This window comes from Pristiophorus japonicus, chromosome 8 (assembly GCF_044704955.1).
Source record: "Pristiophorus japonicus isolate sPriJap1 chromosome 8, sPriJap1.hap1, whole genome shotgun sequence".
NCBI lineage: Eukaryota > Metazoa > Chordata > Chondrichthyes > Pristiophoridae > Pristiophorus > Pristiophorus japonicus.
The window spans coordinates 1,962,973-1,971,520 of NC_091984.1; positions in this window are offsets into that span (position 1 = coordinate 1,962,973).

An 8,548-nucleotide genomic window follows, 5' to 3' on the forward strand; every position below is an offset into this window, starting at 1 on the left:
AGCACTCCCTCAGTACTGCACCTCCGACAGTGCAGCACTCCCTCAGTACTGCCCCTCCGACAGTGCAGCACTCCCTCAGTACTGCCCCTCCGACAGTGCGGCACTCCCTCAGTACTGCCCCTCCAACAATGGAGCACTCCCTCAGTACTGCCCCTCCGACAGTGCAGCGCTCTGCACCCTACACCCCTCCCTATCCCTGTAACCCCTCCCCCTACACCCCTCCCTATCTCTGTAACCCCCTCCCCCTATACCCCTCCCTATCCCTGTAACCCCCTCCCACCCTACACCCCTCCCTATCTCTGCAACCCCCTCCCCCCTACACCCCTCCCTATCCCTGTAACCCCCTCCCCCCTACACCCTCCCTATCTCTGGAACACTCTCCCACCTGTTATGTATGCAATGAAGGTTCAAACTGAGTAATTTTTAACTAAGCACGGTACAACCTTAGCTCTGCTTTATTTAGGCCCAAAGTGCCTGACTCACAAAATGGCTGGCCTTTTATACCAGAGCAGCACCATGTGCGTGCTGCTCAGTGGCCTCCAACAATGACACCATCTGGTGGCTACAAACAGAATGTACATACATGACAATACCCCCATCTGAGATGTTATCACAGTCTTTCACAGGTTGAGACGGTCCAGTGCTTTACGCTCCCAGGTTGACCGTCTCAGTTCGATTCCGGCCTCGCGTGAGTGTATGGAGTCTGTTGTGGCTGGTGGCTGGATGGCTGACTTGTTGGGAGTGGCAGTGGCCATGTCAGGAATTGTAAATCCATTTTTATTGAACAAGTCCGTGATGGAAGTTCCGGGTTCACTGATGACCCTTGAGTCCACTGGAGGCTGCTGGTAGGTTGGTTGGTCATCGATGATTTCTTCATCCAACTGCTCTGGCTCGTCTGTGTGCCTCAGCTTTGTCTGATCCATGTGTTTCCTGCAAGTTTGCCCATTCTTGAGCTTAATAACAAATACTCTATCGCCCCCCTTGGCCATGACCGTACGAGCGATCCATTTGGGACCCTGACCATAGTTCAACACATATACAGGATTATTAACAGAAATCTCGCGTGACACAGTTGCGCGATCGTGGTACCCTTGTTGACTCTGTCTTCTGTATTCAACATGATTACTTAAATCCAGGTGTACCAGAGATAACTTGGTCTTAAGACCCCTTTTCATCATGAGTTGAGCAGGCGAGACCCCTGTGAGTGTGTGGGGTCTTGTCCTGTAACTCAGCAGTGTGCAGGATAAGCGGGTCTGCAGTGACCCTTGGATTACTCTCCTCATGCTTTGCTTGATAATTTGTGCTGCACGTTCTGCTTGCCCATTGGTCACAGGCTTGAACGGTGCTGACCTTACATGTTTTATGCCGTTAAGTTTTACAAACTCCTGAAACTCCTGACTGGTGAAGCACGACCCATTGTCGCTCACCACTATGTCAGGCAGACCGTGTGTTGCGAACATGACATTGAGATTCTCTATGGTTGCCGTGGACGTATTGGATGACATGATTATGCATTCTATCCACTTCGAATAAGCATCCATCACCATTAAAAACATCTTGCCCAGGAAGGGACCTGCAAAATCTACAAGGATCCTGGACCAAGTTTTGGATGGCCTTGTCCACAGACTCAGCGGCGATTCCGCTGGTCTTTGCTGAGCTGCATGCAGGTGTTGTACTGATGCACACATGCTTCCAGCTCAGAATCAATTCCTGGCCACCATACGTGGGACCTGGTGATGGCCTTCAACATCACTATACCCGGATGTGTGCTGTGTAACTTACGCACAAACTTCTCTCTCCCTTTCTTCGGCATTACAACTCGATTGCCCCACAATATGCAATCTGTTTGAATAGACAGTTTGTCCTTGCGACGAATGTACGGTTTGGCCTCCTCGCACATTTGCTTAGGTATAGCAGACCAATCCCCTTTGAGGATGCAACCCTTTACCACCGGTAATATCCGGTCCGAACTGGTCCAGGTCTTAACTTGTTGAGCCGTGACAGGGGTACCTTCACTCTCAAAAGCATCCATGATTAACATTAAATCTGCCGGTTGTGGCGTTTCCACCACCGGTGTGGGCAACGGCAACCGGCTCAAAGCATCGGCACAACTCTCTGTGCCGGGTCTGTAGCGAATGACATAATCATAGGCAGATAATGTCAGCGCCCACCTTTAGATGTGGGATGAAGCGTTGGTATTGATACCTTTGCTCTCGGAAAACAATGAAATGAGCGGCTTGTGATCGGTCTCTAATTCGAACCTCAGACCGAACAGGTATTGATGCATCTTTTTAACACCGTACACACACACTAAAGCTTCTTTTTCCACCATACTGTAGGTTCTTTCTGATTTAGACAAACTTTTGGACGCATACGCGACAGGTTAAAGTTTCCCCAACTCATTGGCTTGTTGTAACAGACAACCAATTCCATATGACGATGTGTCACAGGCCAAAACTAAACGTTTACATGGGTCATAATGTACCAGCAGCTTGTTCGAGCAAAGCAGATTGGTGGCTTTCTCGAAGGCTCTGTCTTGCAATGCGCCCCACACCCAGTTGTTGCCTTTTCTCAATAGCATGTGCAATGGTTCAAGTAAGATGCTCAATTTAGGTAGGAAGTTACCAAAGTAGTTGAGTAGACCCAGGAACGAACACAGCTCCGTCACGTTCTGCGACTTGGGTGCACTCTTGATGGCTTTGGTTTTCACATCAGTAGGTCTGATGTCACCAGCGGCGATTTTCCTCCCGAGGAATTCGACCTCCGATGTCATGAAGATGCACTTCGGGCGTTTCAGTCTGAGTCCCACTCTGTCCAAACGCAGTAGAACCTGTTCCAGGTTGTTCAGATGTTCCTTGGAGTTACGACCGGTGATCAGGATGTCATCTTGGAACATGACGGTTCTGGGAATGGACTTCAGTAGACTTTCCATATTCCTCTGGAATATTGCTGCAGCCGAGCGAATTCCAAACGGCACCTGTGGTAAATAAACAGTCCTTTGTGCGTGTTTATGCACGTAAGGCTCTTCGACATCTTGACCAACTCCTGCGTCATATAGGCCGACGGCAAGTCCAGTTTTGTGAACGACTTCCCTCCGGCTAGCGTCGCAAACAAGTCATCAGCCTTCGGTAACAGGTACTGATCTTGTTTCGAAACCCTGTTGATCGCAGCCTAGTAGTCTCCACAGATTCTGACCGTGCCATCACTTTTCAGCACAAGAACAATGGGGCTGGCCCATTCATTAAATTTGACCGGTGATATGATCCCTTCACGCTGGAGTCTGTCCAGTTCAATTTCGACCTTCTCCCTCATCATATACGGCATTGCCCGAGCTTTATGATGGACGGGTCTTGTATCTGAGTCCACGTGGACCTGCACCTTGGCTCCCGTGAAGTTGCCGATACCCGGTTCGAACAGCGAGGGGAACTTGCTCAATACTTGGGCACATATATCTTCCTCCGACGACAACGCCTTTATGTCGTTCCAGTCACATCTGATTTTCTCCAACCAGCTCCTGCCGAGCAGCGTTGGGACATTGCCTGGAACAATCCACAGCGGTAACTCGTGAAACGCACCGTTATACGACACATTAATTTGTGCACTGCCAATCACCTTTATCAGTTCTTTTGTGTACGTGTGCAGCTTGGCGATAACAGGGCTCAGCCTGGGCCTCACAGTCTTAGTATCCCACAGCTTATAAAATGCCCTCTCGTTCATGATCGATTGACTCGCCCCCGTGTCCCGTTCCATCGATACCGGTATCCCGTTAAACTTCACCTTAATCAACATTGGTTTACTCTTGGTTATGAAGGAGTGCAGTCCATACACTTCCTCCTCTGGCATCTCGGATTGCGTATCCGGATCCGCGCTGGTCTGACTCTCATCCTCCACATGGTAGGTCACAGCACGCTTGCTCATCTGTGGACACTTGCGCTGGAGATGCCTCAATCTCAGACAGCCTTTGTAACTATATTGCTTAAATCGGCACTGCTGGTTCGAAGGGCCAAATGGCCTAATCCTGCACCTATTTTCTATGTTTCTATGTTTCTACAAACGCAGCCGGATAGGCCCTGCCATGTGCCGCTCTGCCGAACGCCGAATCAATCACACTTCGAGTACTTGCCGAGGTTCAGTTCTTCACCGATATTTGCTTCAGACTCCTGTCCATCGTCACACATGATTGAGTGATCTGGATGGCCCTTTTTAAATCCAACTCCTCCACCGCCAGAAGTTTGCACAGGATCACCTCGTGATTGATACCGATAACAAAGTCCTGCAGCATGTCTACCAACACTGTCCTGAACTTGCACGGTCCCGCTAGACGTCTCAGGTCAGCAACGAATTCCGCCGCGCTCTGGCCCTCCGATCGAACGTGTGTATAAAACCTGTATCTCGAGATGATGATGCCGGCGTCTGGCTTGAGGTGCTCCCGCACCAATGTACACAACTCCTGTACGTTTTCTCTGTTGGATCACTAGGCAGGAGTAGATTTTTTATCAGACTGTAGATCTTTGAACCGCACACAGTGAGGAACACGGCCCGGAGCCGATCTGCATCTTCAACCTCCTTCATTTTGTTGGCCATGAAGTACTGGTTCAAACGGCTCATAAAGTCTGCCCAATCTTTTACCTCCACGAATCGCTCTAAAAATCCAATCGTGCTCATTTTGCAAACAAAGGTTCTTGTATTCTCGTCGCCAAATGTTATGTATGCAATAAGGTTCAAACTGAGTTATGTTTAACTAAGCAAGGTACAATCTTGGCTCTGCTTTATTTAGGCCCAAAGTGCCTGACTCACAAAATGGCTGGCCTTTTATACCTGAGCAGCACCATGTGCATGCTGCTCAGTGGCCTCCAACAATGACACCATCTGGTGGCTACAAACAGCATGTACATACATGACACCTCACTACACCCCTCCCTATCCCTGTAACCCCTTCCCACTCTACACCCATCCCTATCCCTGTAACCCTTCCCACTCTACACCCCTCCCTATCCCTGTTAGCCCCTCCCACCCTAAACCCCTCCCTATCCCTGTAACCCCCTCCCACCCTACACCCCTCCCTATTTCTGTAACCCCTCCCCCCTACACCCCTCCCTATCCCTGTAACCCCCTCCAGCCCCTACACCCCTCCCTATCTCTGTCACCCCCACCCTATCCCTGTAACCCCTTCCCACTCTACACCCCTCCCTATCCCTGTAATCCCCTCCCACCCTACACCCCTCCCTATCCGTGTAACCCCTTCCCACTCTACACCCCTCCCTATCCCTGTAACCCTTCCCACTCTACACCCCTCCCTATCCCTGTTAGCCCCTCCCACCCTGAACCCCTCCCTATCCCTGTAACCCCCTCCAGCCCCTACACCCCTCCCTATCTCTGTCACCCCCTTCCTATCACTGTAATCCTTCCCACCCTACACCCCTCCCTGTCCCTGTAACACCCCCGCACCCTACACCCCTCCCTATCCCTGTAACCCCTTCCCACCCTACACCCCTCCCTATCCCTGTAACCTCCTCCCACCCTACACCCCTCCCTATCTCTGTAACCCCCTCCCACCCTACACCCTCCCTATCCCTGTAACTTCCTCCACCCGCAGAGATCTCTGCGCTCCTCTAATTCTGGCCTCTTGTCCATCCCTGATTATAATCGCTCCACCATCGGTGGCCGTGCCTTCAGCCGCCTGGGCCCCAAGCACCGGAACTCCCTCCCTAAACCTCCCCGCCTCGCGACCTCGATTCCGAGGGACTGCCTATGAAGATGAGTGTGGAAGATGGGAGGTTGGTTACGGGAGCGTTGGAAATGGCTTAATGACATGGCAAGATTCTAAACATCCTCTCAAGCGGTTTGTTGATTGGATCTTGCGTCTGCCAATCGGCTCTGGGTTCCTGTCTAATCCATCGCATTGCTTTTTATCAACACAGCAACATTCAGCTAGAATACTGGAGTCACCATCCTGTGAATAATAAGTTCACATGACTTCAGTAAATGAACAATGTGATTAGATCAAAAGTTCTTCAAAGAACTGGGATTTCTGGATGTAACCATGCCAATATATTTCTTCAATAAATCCTTGTAGTGCCCTCTTTTGCATCAGGCCCCAACATTAAAAGTAGAGTCACGTTGTATAAAAAAAAAAGCCATTATAGTAAATAAATGTGCCAATCTTCAAAGTAAAATAAAAGCCTTGGAACAAAACCAGCATGGTCCAGTCATAAATAATCAACGCACATTTCTCATCCCGTTACTATTTGAACAATTAAAGAACTCACTATCGTGCTGGGGCTAGTTTCATATACAAAGAAGGAAAAGAAAGACTTGCATTTATATAGCACCATTCATGACCACGGACATCACAAAGTGCTTTACAGCCAATGAAGTGATTTTGGAGTGTACATTACAACAGTGACTACACTCCAAAAGTACTTCATTGGCGGTAGAGTGCGTTGAGGCGTCCGATGGTCATGAAAGGCGCTAAAAAAATGCAATTCTTTCTTTCTTTCTGTAGTCACTGATGTAATGTGGGAAACGCGGCAGCCAATTTGCGCACAGCAAGCTCCCACACACAGCAATGACCAGACAATCTGTTCTTTTGTTATATTGATTGAGGGATAAATATTGGACAGGACACTGGGGAGAGCTCCCTCTGCTCTTTCTCGAAAAGGTGCCGTGGGATCTTTTACATCCAGCTGAGAGAGCTGACGGGATCTCGGTTTAACATCTCACCTGAAATACAGTACCCCAAAACTGAAAACATGGTAGATTTATACTCTTTATTCCAGATATTAGGACCGAGATGAGGAGAAACTTCTTCACTCAGAGAGTTGTGAACCTGTGGAATTCCCTACCGCAGAGAGTTGTTGAGGCCAGTTCGTTGGATATATTCAAGAGGGAGTTAGATATGGCACTGACTGCTAAAGGGATCAAGGGGTATGGAGAGAAAGCAGGAAAGGGGTACTGAGAGAATGATCAGCCATGATCTTATTGAATGGTGGTGCAGGCTCGAAGGGCCGAATGGCTGACACCTGCACCTATTTTCTATGTTTCTATGTTAAAGACCAGCAACATAAAGAAAAAAGCTTGATTATTCGTAATAGAACATACATTAAGTAGCTCTCCAAACTGATATTTAATTCCAGATACTTAATTAAAGCAGGACTCTTGTGCCCTGGTATCTGGGTCAAGGGACACAGTTGGGGTCACAATCTTTTTTAATGCACTTTTATATCTGACTCAATAATCTCTTCACTTCCACCTACCCAGTCCCCATTAACCCCGGAGCCAACAAGAATAGATCTGTTGGGGAGGAACATCACAGAGTTTCGGCCTCAATTAAACTATTGTGAGAGCTTGACTTCAGAACTTTGCAGCAAACCCAGAACACAGAGCATGTGAAGAATGTTCAGTCTTAAATCTGTTTTACAACAGTTAAGAGAAATTACCCTTGCAACTGTTGTAAATTTTAACCCCATCGTGGGCTTAAAATTCAAGCAATTTATGTTTAGAATTGTTCTTGCTTATCAAGGTAATCGCTACGAGCGTTCTTAAGATTCTTTATATTATCATAGAATCATAGAATGATACAGCGCAGGAGGAGGCCATTTGGCCCATCGTGCCTGTGCCGGCTCGGTGACAGAGCGATCCAATCAGTCTCACTCCCCGCTCTTTCCCCACAGCCCGGCAAATCTTTCCCCTTCAAGTATTTATCCAACTCCCGTTTGAAAGTTACTATTGAATCTGCTCCCACCGCCCTTTCAGGCAGCGCGTTCCCGATCACAACAACTCGCTGCGTAAAAACATTCTCCCCATCTCCCCCTCTGGTTCCATCGCCGATTATCGTCAATCTGTGTCCCTCTGGTTACCCACCCCGCCTGCCAATTTCTCCTTATTTACTCTATGAAAACCATTCTTCATAATTCTGAACACCTCTATCAAATCTCCTCTTAACCTTCTCTGCTCTAAGGAGAACAACCCCAGCTTCTCCAGTCTCTCCACAGCACTGAAGTCCCTCATCCCTCTGGTACCATTCTCGTAAATCCCCTCTGCACCCTCTCCAAGGCTTCCTAAAGTGGGCGGTGCTCACAGTTGGACACAATACTCCAGTGAATTAACCAGTGATTTATAAAGGTTTAGCGTACCTTCTGGGCATTTTTAGTCTTATGCCTGTTAAAAAAACACACGGGATCCTTAGCTTTATAAACAGCCGTCTCAACAAGTCCCGGCACCTTCAATGATGTGTGTACATGTCACCCCAGGTCTCTATGTTCCTACGCCCTGTTTAAAATTGTACCTTTTACTTCATATTGTCTCTTCATATGTGTCATGGTACATCAGTCATTGAAAGTTGGCATGCAGGTACAGCAGGCAGTGAAGAAGGCAAATGGCATGTTGGCCTTCATAGCGAGAGGATTTGAGTATAGGAGCAGGGAGGTCTTACTGCAGTTGTACAGGGCCTTGGTGAGGCCTCACCTGGAATATTGTGTTCAGTTTTGGTCTCCTAATCTGAGGAAGGACATTCTTGCTATTGAGGGAGTGCAGCGAAGGTTCACCA